We start from the raw sequence: 21,628 nt of genomic DNA on the forward strand, positions 1-21,628 counted from the left end.
CCTTCACTTCCCCCTCGGCGAGAAGCGGGTACCTCGGGCACTAGAGGTCTGAGGACAAAGCCTGCCAGACTGAGCGCCGGAGGCCGTGGCGCGCTCCTGCAACGGAGCCCCTTTTTACCCACAGATTTTTCTCCCCGGACCCTGAGGGAGCGGGTGGCGCGGGACAGCCGCATTCCTGTCCTCGTCCACGGCAGAGGACGCCCCTCTTAGAGTTTTTTGGGCTGGTGAATTCAGGTCCGTGTTCACACAGAACGCCAGTAGAGTTGAAGGGGCACCACCCTTAGCTTAGCGCCGCACCAAAAAATAATCTAGATCCCTGATTTTGCGAAAGCATTAGACCGTCCAACACTAATTAAACAGATATGAATCTGTCTCCTGAGTGCCAGGGAGTGCATCTTTCTGATGAGAAAACGGAGGAAAAAGCCAAATGTGATTTCTACTGTTTCCTATTTAAGACAGTTTTGATGTTAGCATAATTTAATTATCACTGTCCTTACTTCCTAGCCACATTATTTCTTCTTAGAGTTGTCATGGAAATAATAATTATTCTACAATACGAGTAGAGAATAGTTTTCTTTGAGCCAAACTGAGAACTATAAACCCAGAAGACAGCTTCTCAGATAACTCTGGGAAGGTGCTCCAGAGAAAATGGTTTTCTTAGTTTTGTAGCTTGATGTAATGAAGAACATTAAACCAGTCAGGAATATATTCCTTCAAGGTTTCAAAAAAAAAAAAAATCAGCTAGGAACACAGGAGTCAGTATGGCCTTGGCACCTGGTAAGTGAGTCTTACCATTGAAGGTAAACCAACACTGGCAGTTCCCAGAAAGTTACTTTTTTTTTTCTAAATGTTGTAGTTGTTGCTGTTCCCTTGTTCTTGCCCAAGTGTTGCTAAGAGTTGCCTGATTGATGTCGTTTGGTTGAGCCTCTGAAACGTACATGGCCAGGTTTATGTCCTGCTCTGTAGCTCAAAAACAAGCCGTAACCCTTCAGCATCATTGGTGTCTAGCGTTGGACGCTTGGTTGGAGGCTTTGCAAGTGTTGCATCTATCTCATATTCAGAAATCCTGGACAGTTGTTCCTTTTGTTGATTTATAATCACTGAAAGTGAATCAGCTTTTTGTTTCCTTGTGTTAACTTTACAAAGATTAGGAAGATTTACAGGGGCTAACATCTCGTTCCCTAGAAGCCTAAGAGCCTTAATGTACGGAAATATTCCTTGGCTATGTAGATCAATCAAGTATTTCTCAGCGTCAACAAATCGTGTAATCTCACTTCCAACTCGGGGGGAAATGCAGCATGAAGAGTCCAACCTCTATGAATGATTTTATGGTAATGTAGGGAGTCATCTCGGCAAAGGTTGCAATCAACTTTGGCCGATAAACGCTTCTCCCGTTGGGCCAACTGTTAGGTGGTCTGCCAGCTCAAATAGCTTCTTGAGTGTGATGATATCTAGCCGCCTACCCGCTAATCACGAAGAGGCCTCCCTCAGTTGGAGGTTGGTATGGAGATCCACCACCGGTGCGGTGACCCCAGGGCGAACGGTCGCAAACATGGCCTTAAACCGCTTCTTTTGTTTCAAAGGATTCTACTGCGGTAGACAGAGCAAGTGCACATTTAACAAATTTTATTACGAAGATCATCTGTTAGACTGATCCCTGCAAGAATCCACGGTGCCTCGTTTACTTCTGCATTGGAAATGCCTCTACCTTGAGTGATCACCTCCTTAACATCAGGTATGATGTCATACAGCTGTGGAAACACAGCCAGAAGCATAGTGAATAACAATGGATTATTGTTGCCTCCCAGTGTCCAGTGTAGAGTGCGGGTTGGATTGGCCACGGAAGTTGCTGCTGCTAACAGTTGGTCAGGGGTGGCGGCTGGGTATTGATTCCACCAACTCCAGCATTAGAGCCATTGTGTCAAAATTTAGTTACTTCTAACATGGACATTCTTTACTTCTGGTCAGTGAGCCATTTTCTTTAATAGTTAAAGCAGATGTACAATGTGTGTTTGATAGGCCACAAACAGGCTACTTTAGCATAAAATTCAAGTTAACTCATGTATAATCTAAAATGACTTTCCTATATCTCAATATGTGAACATTTCTTTCATCAGAGTTAACTATTCCAGTCAGATTTTTTTGAGAATTTTAAGCACTAAAGGTCAAGACCTCGGATTTTGAATCTAAAATAGACTTTATTTTCTTTTATATAACTTAGCAGAGGTGCAAAGTGTACAGAATAACATTTAGAAAATAAGATGAGATCCACCCTGTAGTGACCAAATTAAGGCTTTGACAATGGAAAGTGCTATAGGAAATACCTTACGAGAAATGTAAACAATTAACAAAAGGCAAGGAATTTTTTTCTGGAAGACTTTTTTTTTTTTTTTTTTTTAATATGGAGTTTCCCAGGCTAGGGGTCTAATCAGAGCTGTAGCTGCCAGCCTATGCCAGAGCCACAGCAACGCAGGATCCGAGCCGTGTCTGCGACCTACACCACAGCTCACGGCAACGCCGGATCGTTAACCCACTGAGCAAGGGCAGGGACCGAACCTGCAACCTCATGGTTCCTAGTCGGATTCGTTAATCACTGCACCACGACGGGAACTCGGAATTTTTTTCTATACAAAGTTAAGATGGTCAATTTTTTTTTGCCATGAACAAATAAGACATTTTGTCAAAGTTCTTGTCTCCATTGCTGCTTACTGTTATGGTCCCTTGGCACAGGTCTCCCATAACTCTGTCAATGATCAACAAATATTTATTGAGCACTCACTATGCTAGGTACTGTTCTAGATGCTTGGGATATAGCAATAAGCAAAGAATCCCTACTCTCATGGGAAAGAGAGACAATAAAGAAGAAAAATAAACATACTACAATATATAGTGATAAGTGCTAGGTGAAAATAAAACAAGAAAAAGAGGGTTCATGATTTTAGACAGTGTGATAGAATGACCAGAGAAGGCTCGTGGAAAGGAGGCATTGGAATTAAGTGACAAAGGAAATTGGCAATGCACCTATCTGGAGAAATAGTATTTGGGGCAGAAAGAACAGCAAGTCACCATGTTCTTGGCAGTTTGGAGGGATGTAAGAAGGTCTTTATAGCTGTAGCAGTGGAGGAGAAATGAAGTTAGAGCGGTAACAATTGCACCTTGGGCCTTGTAGGTCATTGTAAGGAATTTCACTTTCAGCATAGGATTGACATGATCTAACTTAAATAGGATCTCTTTGGATGTTGTGTTGAAAATAGACTGAATGGGAACAAGGGTAAAAGAAGAGAGCTTAGAAGCTTTGAACCTGGGTAACAGCAGTGAAGATGATAAGAAGTGATCAAGACTTTGGATATATTTTAGAGACAGAGCCAATAAAATTTGCTCACAGATTGAATACTGAGTATGTGAGAAACCAAGGATCCCTCTCTATGGGTATGTAAATCTTAACAATAGAACAGTAATGTAGGGAGTTCCCTTGTAGCCTAGCTGTTAAGGATCCAGCATTGTCACTGCTGGGGCATGGATTTGATTCCTGGCCTGGAAACCTTCATGTCGCAGGTGCAGCCAAAAAAAAGTTGGACTAGTTGATTCCAAGATGTCTTTCAGCCCTACAGTTTGTGCCCAATAAGCAGAAAGAAATAAACAAAAACATTTATCCTAGTAGTGCAATAGGGGATTTCTCTTCTTTAAAAATATTTATCTTCACTGCTGTGTTTTTATTAAAAAACTGTTAAAGCAAGTTTTAAAAGATCAGCATTATACAAAAGCATAAGTTACTACTTTCAAAGAGAGCCAAAGTTATTATGCTATTTTTACTTTCTTTTATTAGATGCATGTAAAATTTAAAAGGGTGAACTAATAGAGGATTTTCCAAGAAAGAACCAAATGGAAAGAAGCGCTACCTATGGAACTTAAAAAAAAAAAAAAATAGATCTTCTATTCTGCAGCCCACCCTTCCTGATCACATACCAGGATAAGCTTAATCTGTCTCAGTAAAAAGTAATAATTATGCTACAATCTAGGGCTCTTCAAGCCTCCAAAGTTGTGCTCTTAAAATCTGGGAGCATAAATTCCTTAGTACCCTTTTAAGCAGAAGTTTTAGTTGTTTCCTATGAAGAAGAGGATATGTAGTTTATGCAGCTCTGAAAATACTTAGTATTAGCAACTAAGTTGGGTCCCCAAACTTCTCTAGTATCTGATGAATCATCCCTAACCCCAAATAATGTAGAAAATTAATATCACAAGCCTGATCAAAAGGAATCAAGCCAGGAGATTTGGTGTTACTAAGCTTAGCTCTGGTTCCTGTATACTGTTATTGCCTGGATTTAGAGGCCCTCTAAAACTGTGATAGCTAGCCAGAAGAAAGAGTCTTCTATTCTTGCCAATGCTAGACTTTGACTTTAGTTGTCTCTTCTTACAGGCTTTTCTGTCTCTTGGCCCCTCTAACCCTAAAAACTTTATCTTTCTTCCAACATTAGACTTTATCTTTAGTCACATTCAGCTTATTTTTAACTAATCTTTGCAATGATTAATATTTACTTGGCTTTTATTAAGTTTGTTTTGGGTTTTTTTTTTTTTTTTTGAGAACTCATTAAAAATTTACCAAGGGTTCTCATTATGACAGACAGGTCTGCTGATGTGTATCTACTTTGGAAACACCTGCATCCCTTCTGCACTACATGGGAGTTAAGGGATAGTCGGAAACACCATCTAATAAGACACACCACTATTTCTTTTTTGCTCTGGACACTCCATGCTGATGCAGAGGCCCCCTGAAAAATCATTTTCCAGAGTCCCAAATGGAAATAGAGATAAAGCATTTCTCTGTCTTCAATAGCTGTATGGATTTCACTAGTCTTTTAACATTACCATCTCTTACTCACTCAAGCCTGGTACGTACTCTTTCTGAGACTTCTTTTCCCTGCCAAGATCTCCCTCTCTCTCTCTTTTTCCTTTCTTTGGCCACCTCACAGCATATGGAGTTCCTGGGCCAGGGATCAGAGCCGAGCTGCAGTTGCAACCTAAGCTGCAGCTTCAGGGATGCCAGATCCTTAACCCACTGTGACCGGCCAGGATCAACCCTGCAACCCAGTGCTCCCAAGATGTTGCACCACAGTGGGAACTCCCCCAAACCTCTGCTTCCATTTAATGTATTTTGGAAACTTGTTCTGTTTCACTGCTTCCCTATCTTTTGGACTGCTTTCTTGAAGGATCCACTGCCATTATTCTCTGAGGCAAAAAGCTTTGGCCTTAGGGTACAAGATGAACATATTTATGAGGAAGAATGAAATGAAAAATACATTTGTTTGAAATATTTTCAAGAAAGCAATTTAAGTAGCATACTTGCAGTTAAAGCCAGAATGCAAAGCTTTAAGTGAAAAAATGGAACTGTCCTGTTCCATATGGAGACTGACCACATAAATTTATCTTCTTTCCCTCCTGAAACCCCCCTTAGTTAATAATAAAAGAATAAAAGGGAAAAGATTCACAATTATTATGAGAACACAAGATGAGCCATCTATGGCATCAATGAATTTCAACTAGAAAGTGATGGAATTGAGGCAAAGTGGAAAGGAGGTGAAGAGAACAGAGGAAGTGTGACAGAGGAAGCCACAGCCTAAATTACTTGTGAAAGCATACAGCCAAAGATCTAAGAGAGACTTAGGACTCACAAGCACCTGATTCAGTTAAGGAAATTAGGAAAGAAATGTGGAGCTAGAAAAAGGCATTGAAAGTCAGGAGTTCCCGTTGTGGCACAGTGGTTAACGAATCTGACTAGGAACAATGAGGTTTCGGGTTCGATTTCTGGCCTTGCTCAGTGGGTTAAGGACCTGGTGTTGCTGCAAGCTGTAGTGCAAGTCACAGACGTGGCTCGGATCCTGCATTGCTGTGGCTCTGGCGTAGGCCGGAGACTACAGCTCTGATTAGACCCCTAGCCTGGGAACCTCCTTGTGGCCTGGGTGTGGCCCTAGAAAAGACAAAAAAAAAAAAGAAAGAAAAGAAAAGAAAGTCAAACTTCCACTCTCCATCCTCTACAGAATTTCAGGCAGCTAAGCACCTATCCCCCCAACAGGGGATCTTAGGGTTCTTCTCTGGAGAAATCAAATGTCCCTAGAATAAAGGTCTTGGCATTCTAACATTTGTATGACCTGCAATAAAAGCACCAACCATCTCACAGGGAAGTCTGCCAGGCAATGGGCCCAATTCCCTCACACAGACTCACAAATGTGTGTGTGTGTTTATTTTTAATGTGTCATTCTTAAATATAAGTGCACAACTCAGGATTACTAGAGATTTCAGGAAAATTTGCCATGTTAAGAGATAATGAGATAAAATGAAAAAGAGACCCCCCCCAAAATAAATAATTCAGAGGATAGGTGAGTACTGTAAGATAAGTACTTTAAGTACTTATTGACCATCAATAGAGATATTTGAGAAAAGACATTGGATCCATAAGTCAACAACAATAGATACGATGAAAAAGAAATAATCAGGTGTTCTTTTGTGGCACAGTGGGTTAAGGATCTGGTATTGCCACTGCCGCAGCTCGGGTTGCTGCTGTGGTGCCAGTTCAATTCCTGGCCTGGGAACTTCCTGTGCCACAGGCATGGCCAAAAAACAAACAAACCCAACAAAACAAACAAACAAAAATTAGAAAGCAATAGAGCTCTTAGAAATTAAAGATGGGGTTGCCAAGTAAAATATTAAGAAGAAAGTTAGGAAAATAGGTTTAGCAAATTTTCCAGAACACAGAATAAATAAAAAGAGTTGTGAAATATAAAGGAAAAGATACGAGAAATAAGCTCTATATAAGATGCCCAATATGGTGAAAAATGTGAATTCTGGAAAGAGAAAATCATCAAAAACTAATACAAGGCGGTGGATTAAGGATCCAGTGTTCCCATAGCTGTGGTATAAGTCTGTAGGTTGCAGCTACAGCTCAGAGTCCATCCCTGGCCCATAAATTTCCACATGTCATGAATGCAACCAAAACAACAAAATTAATACAAGATATTTTTTCGAAGATAAAGGAAAGGAATTTCCTAATTGAAAGTTTCCCACGTGCCCTACAAAATTAATGAAAAAAAGATTCATGTCTCAGTGTGATACTGTGAAATTTCAGAACATCAAGAGTAAAGAGAAGATCCTAAAAGCTTCCAGGGAAAATAAGTGTTAATTAGAATAAGAATCAGACTGGCATCAGATTTTTGATCATCAAGGACTGCTGTAAGACAATAGAACAATGCCTGCTAATAAATGAGGGAAAATCAGTTTTAGTTTACAATTCCATATCTACCCAAAATGTCAATCAAAAGTGAGGGAGAATAAAGACATTTTAGGGAATGAAGGTACTCAGAAAGCATGCTTCCCGTATATCCTATCCTAGTAAGTTACCAAAAGCTAAGTTCTAACAAAATGAGAGAATAAACTCTCATACCCACAAAAAACAAACAAAACAAAAAGAAGAAAATAGAGATTACTGAAATAGTGGCTTTAACTCAGGAGAGAAATCAGCTTAAGTCTCCGTATCAGAGCTGTACAGCTAGAACTCGATCCAGTTTGGAATTGGATTTAAGAGGACTCTGAGATGAAGTACCTAGGAAAAGATGCAACTTAATCGTGCAATGAAACAGGCAAAACCTGGGAGGTATACTACATTGTGACCCTCTGAAAAGACCTGCTTGAGGATGAAATCCAACAAACCAAGAGATTAGTCAAAATTTAAAACTTGGGCTTGGAGTAGTTGAAAATGGACTGGTAAATATTAAAAACACTTTAATAAAGAAAAGCCTAAACAATTGTGGGAATCAGGATTTTTAAAGGAATCAGTCTTTGCCTTGGGTTCCCCATGTCAATACATCTTTAAATTTTTTTACTTTAAAGAGCTTGATATCTTTAAAAATTTAACCTAGGAAGTTTCTGTTGTGGAGCAGCAGAAACAAACCTGACTAGTTAGTACACACTCAGTGGGTCAGGGATCCCGTGTTTCCATGAGCTGTGGTGTAAGTCACAGACATGGCCGATCCCAAGTTGCTGCAGCTGTGGTATAGGCCATCAGCTGTAGCTCTGATTTAACCCCTAGCCTGGAAACTTCCATATGCCATGGGTGTGGCCCTAAAAAGCAAAAAAAAAAAAAAAAAAAAAAAAAAGTAACCTAAATCATGCATTTGGTCAAAATAGGTCTGAATAGGACATTAAATATCAAGTTCCTCTGCCTTTGGCTAGTGATGCTGTTTACCTCATGCTGATCAGGATTGAGGAACGAACAATACCATAGACAAAGAGTAGATTCAGTGGAGTGAGGAAATTGGAGGGCATGAACAGGAGGTTGTGGTCAGAGAGGAATTTCAAGAGTTTTAAATGATAGTTACCAAGTATGACCACATTAGCTAGTAGTTGTAGTAGACGTGTAAGTGATGTAAATGAGAAAGTTAAGGAATGTGAAGGCAGCACGTCAGAAGACATGGAAAATGGTAAAACAAAACAAAACAAAACTATGAGCCGTTGAAAAAGGATGGGAATATCCCAGATACCAGTAGAAAAGGAAGGCTAAAGGATAGTATAAGAGGCATAAAAACAACATATTTCTTCCTTATGATTCATGTGTTACTCAGAAGCCCTGTGAATTCCTAGAACTTCTATTGAGAAGTTTTTTTTTTTTTTTAATTTCTATTCCAAATAACTTAATAGTACCATTCAAATATTGTATTTCACTGATGGGTTTCACTGTTAAATTCACAGTGCTATTAGGCCTATAAACAAATTGATGTTCTGGATTTTCATAATAGTCTCCTCCAAATTTAGAGCATGTATGCACTTGCCAAACAGGACCTGATTATCTCATATATGATTAGTTAGTAGAACTGAATGATCATATCTGGCAGTCAAGACAATTTTCTTAATTATAATATCATCAGTCTTTCCAGTGACAATTTTACAGTATTTTTCATGTAGGATTACAATGACTGAGAATGTAGGGGGAAAAAAAGAAATATCAACCTACTTTCTATACTGTCTCCATTTATTTCACTCCATAAACACATCATTCCTCACAAAACTGCTTCCATCTAAATCCTAAACTTTATTGGATTCTAATAGTAATATTAACTAATATTTGAAGTACTGACAGTACTGATTATAATATGAGGAGCCATGGCTAGAATAGTTCAGATAAAGTACAAACACTGTAGCTTTTGCTACAGATATGGAAAAATTCCTTTTTCTAGGATCAAATCAAGGATTGGTCAGTCCCTCATGTAAATATTCTTGTAATTGAAGTCCTGTGCACATTTCCTTTGGATTAAACTCTTAGAGACAGAATTTCTGGGTCAAAGGGTACGGTAGGCTGCTAAATAATAGCATTCCAAAGATGTCCAGACCCTCATCCCTAGAACCTGTGAATATTTTCACATAATAAAAGGGACTTCACAGGTGTAACTAATCTCAAAATGGGGAAAGCAGCTTAGATTTTCCAGGTGATCTTGTAATCACAGGGACCTTATGTTACCAAATTAAGTCATATGGACTGTGCTCAGTCTCCACCTTAGTTCAAGCTCTCTGCCTAGGCAAGGAAGAGTTCTGTTTCTGTTCTGGTTTGAGCAGCCAATAGTAAAACTGTAGCTAAGAGCAGCAACACAGCTTTATTCAGTGGCCAAAGAATGGAGAAGTGGGAACCAAGTTCACAGATCAACTTCTCTCTCACTCACTCAGTGAGAGGGATTTAATTTTAAAGACAAAGGGAGGAGGAGCGAGGCTGAAGATGGGGAGGCATAGTCTTAGGCTACCAGGGAAGGGACAGTGCTTTTTCTGAGGCAGTAAGGTGCCAGCCTCTTTTTTATCATTGTTTGGTCCTTAATTCCAGACTGGCCATCAGTTGATGTGTCATTTAATATGCTGATGTATGTAGTAAAATCAACGTGTAATGAAATTTAGAGTCAATTGGAGGTCAGATTTCTCACCATCTTGGTCCCAGGTTCAACAAAAACCTGGTTCCATCATGTGTGTCTTCTTGTTGTTGTTGTCATTAGCTTCCTTTCTTATCTCTGGACCCTTTAACTTAAAGATTTTTGTTTACATCTGCTAAAGGTGGGGGTTGGGAGGTTTTGAGCAAGGACAATCCTGCTAAAGACGGAGTTGGAGAGTCGTGAGCACAGACTTGGAGCAGCTCTGGCCAGGTAGGTGATGTGATGATAGAAGCAAGAGATTAGAGTGATTCGAGGAAGCAGTCATGACCTAAGGAGTGCAAGTAGCCTCGAGAAGCTGAAAAATCAAGGAAATTAATTCTCCCCTCAGAACCTCCAGAAGGAACCAGCCCTCCTGACACCTGGACTTGAGCTCAGTGAGACTGGTTTTGAGTTCTAACCTCCAGAACTGTAAGTAATAAATTTATGCTGTTTTATGCCACTAAATTTGCAGTAATTTGTTACAGCAGCAGTAAGAAACTAATGTAAAGAATTTGCAAATAGTTTCGAGGTTTTAATTGCAAAATTTCCCAACATCAATATATGAAAATATCTTTTTTTTTGGCCATACCCACACCACGTGGAAGTTCCTGGGCCTGGGATCAAACCAGTGCCACAGTTGCAGCCTTCACCACAGCTTTGGCAGTGCCAGACTCTTAACCCACTGCACCAAAAGGGCACTTCCAAGAATCTCTCTCTCTCTTATTTTAATGGCTGAACTTGCAGCACATAGAAGTTCCTGGGCCAGGAATTTAATCCAAGCCACACCTGTGGCAGTACCGGATCCTTTAACCCACTGCACCCAGCCAGGGATCAAACCTGCACCTCTGCAGTGACCCGAGCTGCATATCGAGTAAAGTAATCAGACAGAGGAAGACAAATATCATATGAGATCACTAATATGTGGAGTCTAATAAAGAATGATACAATAGCCAAGACATGGAAACAAGCTAAATGTCCATCAACAGATGAATTGATTAAGAACATGTGGCATATATACATAATGGAATACTACTCAGCCATAAAAAAGAACAAAATAATGCCATTTGCAGCAACATGGATGGAACTAGAGACTCTCCTACTAAGTGAAGTAAGTCAGAAATAGACAAATACCATATGGTGTTGCTTATATCTAGAATCTAGTATACGGCACAAATTAACCTTTCCACAGAAAAGAAAATCATGGACTTGGAGAACAGACTTGTGGTTGCCAAGGGGGCAGGGGAGGGAGTGGGATGGACTGGGAATTTAGGGTTAGTAGATGCAAACGATTGCATTTGGAATGGATAAGCAATGAGATCCTGCTATACAGTACCTGGAACTATATCTGTTCACTTATGATGGAGCATGATAATGTGAGAAAAAGAATGTATATAAGTGTATGTGTGACTGGGTCACCTTGCTGTACAGTAGAAAATTGACAAAACACTGTAAAACAAAACAGAATCAGATTTAAAGATTTCAAATCCAAACTTAAGTTTACCAAAGGGAAAACGTTAGGGGGAGGGACATAATGGGAGGCATGGATTGACATACACACAGTACTATGTATAAAATAGATAATCAACAAAAACCTATTGTATAGCACAAAGAACTTTACTCAGTATTCTGTAATATCCTATATGGGAAAAGAATCTGAAAAGGAATGGCGATAAATATAACTGATTCATCTTGCTATACACCTGAAACTAACACAACATTATAAATCAACTATACTCCAATAAAATTTAATTAAAAAAAGGAAATATACTACATAGGTCTATATACAACTGAGCATAGATCACGATTAATGCATTCTTTCACATTCTTTTTTCATCTGCAGTCTAACACAAGTGTGTATCAGGTTTCCTCTTCATTTTTTTCCTAATGGCTTTATTGAGGTGTAATTTACATAAAATAAAATGCATGTGTTTAAAGTGTACAATTTTGAGTTCCCTGGTGGCCGAGCAGTTAAGGATCTGGCACTGTCACTGCTATGGCTCTGGTCACTGCTATAGGGCTCAGGTTTGATCTCTGGAGGAGGGTGTGGCCAAAAAAAGTATACAGTTTTATAAGTTTTGACATACACATAAAACCTGAGAAATCACACTGCAAAGAAGATAATGAACAGATCCATCACCTAAAAAGTTTCCTTGTCCTTTTTTGTATTCCCCCTTTCCACTCCTTCCCACAATCCTCTGACCTGTCTGCTTTATGTCGTTACAGAGTAGTTTGCAGGTGAATGAAGTTTATGTAAATGAAATTAAACATATACACTCTTTTTTTAATTTCCTTTTTTGGCCACTCCAAGGCACATGGAGTTCCCAGGTCAGGGATTGGATCCAAGCTGCTGTCGCAACCCACACTGAAGCTGTGGTGGTCCCACCACTGTGCATGGCCAGAGATCAAACCAGCATCCTAGCTCTCCCGACATGCCACTGATCCCATTGCACCACAGCAGAAACTCCCATATGTACTCTTTTATTCTCTGGTTTTTTTAAACTCAAAATAATTATTCGGATAGTGACCCATGTTGTTGTGTGCACAATAACCCATTTTATTGAAATAGCACTTCATTCTCTGGACATACCACAGCTTGTTTATCCATTCATCTATTGATAGAAAATAGGGCTGTTTTCAGTTTTTGGTCATCAAAAATAAAGCTGCTATGAACACTTTTATACATGCCTTAGCATGAATATGTGCTTTCATTTTTCATGGTTGAAAATTAAGAAAGCAATGATACAAATACAATGTATATTTAAAAAAATTTTTTTAAGAAACTGCCAAACTGTTTTCCAAAGTAGTTGTTCCATTTTACAGTCTCACTGTTAGTGTATTTGAGAATTCCAGTTACACTACATCCTCACCCATACTTGTTTTGTTCCATTATTTTTTGTTAGCCATTCCATGTATGTAGTGATATCTAATTGTGGTTTTAATTAGTTTTTCTCTGATGACGTTGAAATTTTTTTCATTCCTTATTTGCCATTTTTGTATCTTATTTTATGCCTGTTGAAATCTTTGTCAGTTTTTATTGGGTTTATTTATTGCTAAGTTTTGAGAGTTCAGCATACTTGATAAAAGTGTTTTAAAAGAGAATTTACTTTATTTGACTTGAATCCTTTTAAATGTATTGAGATTTATTATATGGTTCAGAACATGGTCTATTTTGGTAAATGTTCTACATGCACTTGAAAAGAATGTGTATTCTGCAGCCGTTGGGTGGAATGTTCTATGTCAGTTCAAATTTGTTAATGATCAAGTCTTCTACATCAGCAGGCAAACTTAAAATGTTCATATATTAATTCCCAGAATTTGTGAATGTTACTTTGTGTGTGGCAGAACAGATTCTGCAGACATGATTATGTTGAGTATTAAGATGGGGAGACCATCCTGGATTGTTCACATGAATCCAATGTAATCACAAGTCCTTAACAGCAGAGAACTTTTCCAGCTGTAATCATATTACCAAATCCAAGCTCCTACTACTCACCATGTGACAGGCCAGTAAATGGAGAGATGAGCTGTTGGGGCAAGGAATAGTGACTTTATTTGGAAAGCCAGAAGACAGAGAAGATGGTGGACTAATTTCCCAAAGAACCATCTTTCCAGGCTTTGGATACGAGGAGGTAAAGTAAAAATGGCAATAAGTTGTTGCAAATATTTCTTGGTTCCAGTTAGATTCTGGAAAATGTGTGTTAATTTCATTTTTTTAATGCAGCCATTCACAGGTGGGCCTGGTCAGGATGTTTCCTATGGGCTAAAAAGAAATATTTTAGCTTAAGCTCAGGCATGGGAGGCAGGATTCCTAGAGATGGGTCATTATGTATACTTTAAGCTATGGGCAATATCCCTTTAGCGATTAACTTGCAGCAAAAGCAATAGAATACAAAGGTTGAAATAAAAGAAACAGATCTGGGAGTTCCCACTGTGGCTCAGCGGAAACAAATCTGACTAGTATCCATGAGTATGCAGGTTCAATCCCTGGCCTCGCTCATGGGTTAAGGACCTGGTGTCACTGTAAGCTGTGTGTAAGTCTCAGATGCAGCTCAGATCTGGCATTGCTATGGCTGTGGTATAGGCCAGCGGCTATGTCTCCAATTCGACTCCTAGCTTTCACACTTCCATATGCTGCTGCTGTGGCCCTAAAAATTAAAAGAAAAAGATCCAATAAGGAGTCAGATTTTTTTCTTCCCTGTTAGAATCAGAAGGAGACATGATCTGAAAAAAATGGTCAGAGAAATTCAACATTGCTAGCTTTAAAGATGGAAGAAGAGATCTGACCAAAAAATGTAGGTGACCACTGGAAGCTGGAAAAGAAATAGATTCTTTCCTAGAAACTTCAGAAAGTAATGCAGCCCTGGTGACATTTTTGATTTAGACCAATGAGACCAGTGTTGGGCTCTTGACTCATAGAACTATAGGAAAAATATGCATCATGTAAGCTCTTTAAATTTGTGCTAATTTGCTACAGCAGCAAGAAAAAAATAATACATTTGTTTGTGTAGTTGGTATTTCCAGTGTGCTCTTCTTCTTTCCATTTAGATCAAGATTTCCAGTTGGTATCATATTCTATCTATGTAAAAATTTTAGTGAAAGTCTACTGGTAGTATTTCAGCTTGTCTATGTCTGAAGTCCTTCTTTAACATTTAACAAATTTTTTTATATTACTCAATGAATTTATTACATTTATGACACTCACAATGATCATCACAACCCAATTTTATAGCATTTCCATCCCAAACCCACAGTGCATCCTCCCACCACCACCCCAACCTGTCTCATTTGGAAATCATTAAGTTTTTCAAAGTCTGTGAGTCAGTATCTGTTCTGCAAAGAAGTTCATTCTGTCCTTTTTTTCAGATTCCAGATTTAAGTGATAGTATTTGATGTTTGTGGCTCATTGTCACACTGACTTCACTTAACGTGGTAATTTCTACGTCCATCCATGTTGCTAAAAATGCCGTTATTTCCTTCCTTTTAATGGCTTAGTAATATTCCATTGAGTATATGGACCACATCTTCTTGATCCACTCCTCTGCCCATGGACATTTAGGCTGTTTCCACGTCTTGGCTATTGAAAATAGTGCTGCAATGAACATTGGAGTACATGTGTCTTTTCGAATTATGGTTTTCTCTGGATAGATGCCCAGGAGTGGGATTGCTGGATCAAATGGGAGTTCTATATTTAGTTTTCTGAGGAATCTCCATACTGTTTTCGACAGTGGTTGCACCAATTTACAATCACACCAACAGTGTAACAGTTCCTTTTTCTCCACACCCTCTCCAGCACTTATTGTTTGTAGACTTTTTGATGATGGCCATTCTGGCTGGTGTAAGGTGGTACCTCACAGTGGTTTTGATTTGCATTTCTCTAATGATGAGTGATGTTGAATATCTTTTCATGCGTTTTTTGGCCATCCAAATGTCTTCTTTGGAGAATTGTATTTAGATTTTCTGTCCATTTTCTGATGGAGTCGTTTGTTTTTTTGGTATGGAGCTGCAGAAGGTGTTTATAAATTTTGGAGATGAATCCCTTGTCAGTCAATTCATTTGCAAAGATTTTCTCCCATTTTTTGGGTTTTCTTTTCATTTTGTTTAGGGTTTCCTTTGCTGTGCAGAAACTATTAAGTTTAATTAAGTCCCATTGTTTTATTTTTGTTTTTATTGTCAATACTCTAAGAGGTGGATCTGAGAAGATGTTGCTGTCGTTTGTCAGAGAGTGTTTGGCATATGATTTCCTTTAAGAGTTTTGTAGTATCTGGTCTTATATCTAGATCTTTAATCCATTTTGAGTTTGTTTTTGTATATGGTGTTAGGTAGTGTTGTAATTTCATTCTTTTCCATGTGGCTGTCCAGTTTTCAGGCACCACTTATTGAAGGGGCTGTCTTTTCTCCATTGCATATTCTTCCCTCCTTTGCCATAGATTAGTTGACTTGCGTGGGTTTAATTCTGGGCTTTCTGTCCTGATCCACTGATCTGTATTTCTGTCTTTGTGCCAGTACCATATGGTTTTGATGACTGTTGCTTTGTTGTATAGTGTGAAGTCAGGGAGCCTGATTCCTCCAACTCTATTTTTCTTTTTCAGGATGTCTTTGGCCATTCTGGGTCTTTTGTGCTTCCAAACAAACTTTAAAATATTTTGTTTGAGTTCTGTGAAAAATGTCCTTGGTAATTTGATAGAGATTGCATTGAATCTGTATATTGCCTTAGGTAGTATAGTCATTTTGATAATAATAACTCTTCCAATCCATGAGCATGGTGTGTCTTTCCATCTATTTGTGTCATGTTTGATTTCTTTCATCAGTGTCTTATAGTTTTCAGAGTACAGGTCTTTTGTCTCTTTAGGTAGGTTTACTCCTAGGTATTTTATTCTTTCGGATGCAATAGTAAACGGATTGCTTCCATAATTTCTCTTTCTGATCTTTCATTGTTAGTAAATAGAAATGCAGTTGATTTCTGTGTATTAGTTTTGTATCCTGCAACTTTGCCATATTCATTGATGAGCTCTAACAGTTTTCTGGTAGAGTCTTTTTATTTTATTTTATTTTGGCTTTTTAGGGCCGCACCCACAGCACATGGAGGTTCTCAGGCTAGGGGTCCAATCAGGGCTGCAGCTGCTGGCCTACACCACAGCCACAGCAACATGGAATCTGAGCGTGTCTGCGAACTACACCACAGCTCATGGCAACGCTGAATCCTTAACCCACTGAGTGAGGCCAGGGATCAAACCCACAACCTCATGATTCCTTGTCAGATTCGTTTCTGCTGCACCATGATGGGAGCTCCTGGCAGAGTCTTTAGGACTCTTGAGGTATAGTATCATGTCATCTGCAAATAGTGATAGTTTTACTTCTTCCTTTCCAATTTGGATTCCTTTTATCTCTTTTACTTCTCTGATTGCTGTGACCAGAACTTCCAAAATTCTTTTGAATACTAGTCGCGAGAGTGGACATCCTTGTCTTCTTCTTGATCTCAGTACGAATACTTTCAGCTTTTCCCCATTGAGTGTTATGTTAGCTCTGGGTTTGTCATATATGGCCTTTATTATGTTGAGGTAGGCTCCTGCTATGCCCACTTTCTTAAGGGTTTTTATCAGAAATGGGTATTGAATTTTGTCAAAGGCTTTTTTTGCATCTATTGAGCAGATCATATGGTTTTTATTCTTCAGTTTGTTAATGTGGTGTGTCACACTGATTCATTTGCGGATATTGAAGAACGTTGCATCCCTGGGATAAATCCCACTTGATCATGATGTACAGTTCTTTTAATGTATTGTTGGATGCAGTTTGCTAGTGTTTTGTTGAGGATTTTTGCGTCTATGTTCATCAGTGAAGTTGGCCTGTAGTTTTTTTTTTTTTTTTTGTGGTATCTTTGTATGCTTTTGCACTCAGGGTGATGGTGGCCTCATAGAATGAGTTTGGGAGTATCCCTTCCTCTGCAATGTTTTGGAACAGTTTCAGAAGGATAGGTGTTAGCTCTTCTCTAAATGTTTGATAGAATTTCCCTGTGAAGCCATCTGGTCCTGGACTTTTGTTTGTTGGAAGTTTTTTCACCACAGTTTCAATTTCAGTTCTTGTGATTGGTCCATTCATCTTTTCTATTTCATCTTGGTTTAGTCTTGGAAGATTGTACTTTTCTAAGAATTTGTCCATTTCTTCTAGGTTTTCCGTTTTATTGGTGTATGGTTGCATATAGTAGTCTCTTATGATCCTCTGTATTTCTCTGATGTTACTTCTCCTTTTTCAGTTCTAATTTTATTGATTTGAGTCCTCTCTCCTTTTTTCTTGATAAGTCTGGCTAAGGGTTTATCAATTTTGTTGATCTTTTCAAAGAACCACCTTTTCATTTCATTGATCTTTTCTATGGTTTTCTTCATTTCCGTTTCATTGATTTCTGCTCTGATATTATGATTTCTTTCCTTCTTCTAACATTAGGTCTTGTCTCTTTCTCTCTCTAGCTGCTTTGATGTAAAATTAGCTTGTTTATTTTGAGTTTTTTCTTGTTTCCTGAGGTGGGTTTGTATTGCTGTAAACTTTCCTCTTAGAATGGCATTTGCTGCATCCCATAGGTTTTGGGATGTCATATCTTTGTTGTCATTTGCTTCTAGGTGTTTTTTAATTTCCTCATTGATTTCTTCAGTGATCTACTGGTTGTTTAGTAGTATGTTGTTGAGTCTCCACGCGTCTGTGTTTTTTTGCAGTTTTTTTCTTGTTGATTTGCAGTCATCTAGCATTGTGCTGAGAAAAGATGTTTGATATGATTTCAATTTTCTTAAAGTTACTGAGGTTGGATTTATAGCCCAGGATGTGATCAGTCTTAGAGAATGTTCCATGTGCACTTTTGAAGAATGTGTGTTCTGTTGCTTTTGGATGGAATGTCCTATAAATATCTATTAAGTCCATCTGGTTTAATGCTTCATTCAGGGCCTGTGTTTCCTTATTGATTTTCTGTCTGGATGATCTGTCCATTGCTGTAAGTGGGGTGTTAATGTCCCCCACTATGATTGTGTTATTGTTGATTTGTCCTTTTAAGGTTGTTAGCAGTTGCCTTATATATTGAGGTGATCCTATGTTGGGTGCATAGATATTTAAAATTGTTATATCTTTAGCAACAACAACAACAAAGCAAAAAAAAAAAAAAAAGACAAAGGAGTTCCCGTCGTGGCGAAGTGGTTAACGAATCCGACTAGGAACCATGAGGTTGCGGGTTCCGTCCCTGCCCTTGCTCAGTGGGTTAACGATCTGGCGTTGCCATGAGCTGCGGTGTAGGTTGCAGACGCGGCTCGGATCCTGCGTTGCTGTGGCTCTGGCGTAGGCCGGTGGCTACAGCTCTGATTCAACCCCTAGCCTGGGAACCTCCCATATGCTGCGGGAGCGGCCGAAGAAATAGCAACAACAACAACAACAGCAAAAATAAATAAATAAATAAATAAAATAAAATAAAATAAAATTGTTATATCTTCTTCTTGGATTAATCCTTGGAGCATTATGGAGTGTCCTTCCTTGTCTCTTAAAATATTCTTCATTTTAAAGTCTTATTTTGTCTGATACGGGTACTGATACTCCCCCTTTCTTTTGATTCCGGTTTACATGGACTATTTTCTTCCATCCTCTCCCTTTCAATGTGTATGTGTCCCTAGAAGTGAAGTGGGTCTCTTGAAGACAGCATATATATGGGTCTTGTTTTTGTATCCATTCAGCCAGTCTCTGTCTTTTGGTTGGGGGGTTTAGTGCATTAATATTTAAGGTAATTTTTGATAGATGTGTTCTTATTGCCATTTTATTAATTGCTTTGGATTTGTTTTTGTTGCTTTTTTTTCTTCCCTTCTTCTCTTGTTCTCTCCTCCTGTGGTTTGATGACTATCTTTAGTGGTGTATTTGAGTTGATTTTTCTTATTAGTTTGTGTATCAATTGTAGATTTTTGGTTTGCAGTTAACTCTGAACTTTTGATATGTCTCTGTGTGTGTGTGTGTGTGTGTGTGTATGTATATATATATATATATATATATATATATACACATGTATATATACACGAGATTGTTTTAACTTGTTGTTCTCTTAATTGCAAGTGTATCTCCAGTGTCCTGCATTTGTACCCACCTCTTCTCATGATTTCTGATTTTGGTGGCATGATTGTGCATGGATGATTCCGTATCTTTACTGTATATATACCTTTACTGGTGAGCCTTGTCATTTGTGGTATTTTTGTTTCTGGTTGCTGCCCTTTCTTTTCTACCTAGAGAAGTTCCTTTAGTATTTGTTGTAAGGCTGGTTTAGTGTTACTGAATTCTCTCAACTTTTGCTTATCTGTGAAGGTTTTGATTTCTCCTTCAAATCTGAATGAGAGCCTTGCTGGGTAAAGTAATCTTGGTTGGAGGTTTTTTCCTTTCATCACGTTAAGTATATCATGCCACTACCTTCTGGCCTGCAGAGTTTCTGCTGAGAAATCTGCCAATAACCTTATCGGGGTTCCCTTGTATGTTGTTTGTTTCTTTTCCGTAGCTGCTTTCAAGATTTTCTCTTTGTCTTTAATTTTGGTCAGTTTGATTAATATGTATCTCAGTGTGTTCCTCCTTGGGTTTATTTTATGTGGTACTCATTGCACCTTCTGGATTTGAGTGAGTCGTTCCTTTCCTATGTTGGGGCAGTTTTTGGCTATTATCTCTTCAAATATTTTTCTGTCCCTTTCTGTCTCTCCTCCTTCTGGCACCCGTATAATATGGATGTTGGTGTGTTCAGCATTATCCCAGAGTTCTCTGAGACTCTCTTCATTTCTTTTCAATCTTTTTTCTCTTTTCTGTTCCACATCCATGATTTCCACTAATCTTTCCTCCACCTTGCTTATTTGTTCTTCTGCCTCCTGTAGTCTGCTGTTGGCTGCTTCTGATGGATTTTTTTACTTCAGTTATTGTATTTTGCATCTCTTCTTGTTGAAGTTTTATATCTTGTATCTCTTTGCTCAGTTTTTCCTGTAAGTTATCCATCTTTGCCTCCAGTTTATTTCCAATGTCTTGCATTATCTTTAGAATAAATAGTCTAAAGTCTTTTTCCTGGAGGCTGAGAATCTCCTCATCACTTAACTGTTCTTCTGAGGTTTTTTCTTTCTCCCTCATCTGAGTTATATCTCTCTGTCTTTTCATTTTTGTAGATTTTTGGTGTGGTAACCTTTTTGTAGACAATAGTGTTGGAGCCTCTCTTACTTCTGGTGTCTGCTCCTCATGTGGCTGAAGTTGGTACAGGGGCTTGCTGTGGGCTTCCTGATGGGAGGGACTGGTGCCTGCCCACTGATAGGTGGAGCTGATTCCTATCCCTGTGGTGGATAGGGCTTTGTCTCTGGGTGAGATTAGAGGTGGCTGTGTGCCTGGGAGGTCTTGAGGCAGCCTGTTTACTGATGAGCAGGGCTGTGATCCCACCTGGATTGTTCTTGGGCCTGGGGCTTCTAAGTGCTGGTAGGTGGGGCCAGATTTTCCCAAAATGGCCACCTTCAGAGAAACGCACACTGATGAATATTGCCAGAGCTTTGACTCCAATGTCCTTCCCCCACAACAAGCCACATTCACCCCCTGTTTTCCCAGGATGTCCTCCAAGAACTGCAGTTAGGTCTGACCCAGATTCCTATGGAGACTTTGGTTTGCCCTGGGACCCAGTGCACTTGAAAGTCTGTGTGTGTCTTTTAAGAATGAGGTCTCCATTTCCCTCAGTCCCGTGGAGCTCCTGTGCATAAGCCCTACTGGCCTTCAATGCCAGATATTCCAGGGGCTCTTTCTCCCAGTGCCAGATCTCCAGGCATGGGGACTTGACATGGGGCTCAGAACTCTCACTCCTGTAGGTGAGTCTCTGTGATGCAGTTACTTTGCAGTCTGTGGGGCTTCCCACCCAGGAGGTATGGGGTTGCTTATATCACATAATCACCCGTCCTTCCTACCTCTTGATGTGGCCTCCTCTTTGTCTTCTAGAGTAGGATATCTTATTGAAAGTTTCTGATCCATTTGTTTGAAGATTGCTCAGCGTTTGGTTGTAATTTTGTTGTTTTTAGGAGAGAAGTTGAGCTCCAGTCCTTCTATTCTGCCATCTTAATCCCGTTTCCAAAACCCATTGACTTGCATTCAGGGTTCTTCTAATCTGAATCACGTGATGAGCTTGCCCAAAGGCTTCAGACATGGGTATCTGGTCATGGTGATTT

The 21,628-nt window shown here is 39.1% G+C and overlaps 1 long non-coding RNA gene across 1 annotated transcript; it reads left to right on the top strand.

Annotated features, from left to right (window-relative positions):
• Positions 1-1,176: 1,176 nt before the first annotated feature.
• On the top strand, positions 1,177-10,437 carry LOC125121238 (uncharacterized). Its single transcript, XR_007133411.1, has 3 exons — positions 1,177-1,497; positions 1,584-1,735; positions 10,291-10,437. It is a non-coding gene; the product is annotated as an uncharacterized LOC125121238 (long non-coding RNA).
• Positions 10,438-21,628: the final 11,191 nt, after the last annotated feature.

The sequence above is a fragment of the Phacochoerus africanus genome, chromosome 2, assembly GCF_016906955.1.
Source record: "Phacochoerus africanus isolate WHEZ1 chromosome 2, ROS_Pafr_v1, whole genome shotgun sequence".
NCBI lineage: Eukaryota > Metazoa > Chordata > Mammalia > Artiodactyla > Suidae > Phacochoerus > Phacochoerus africanus.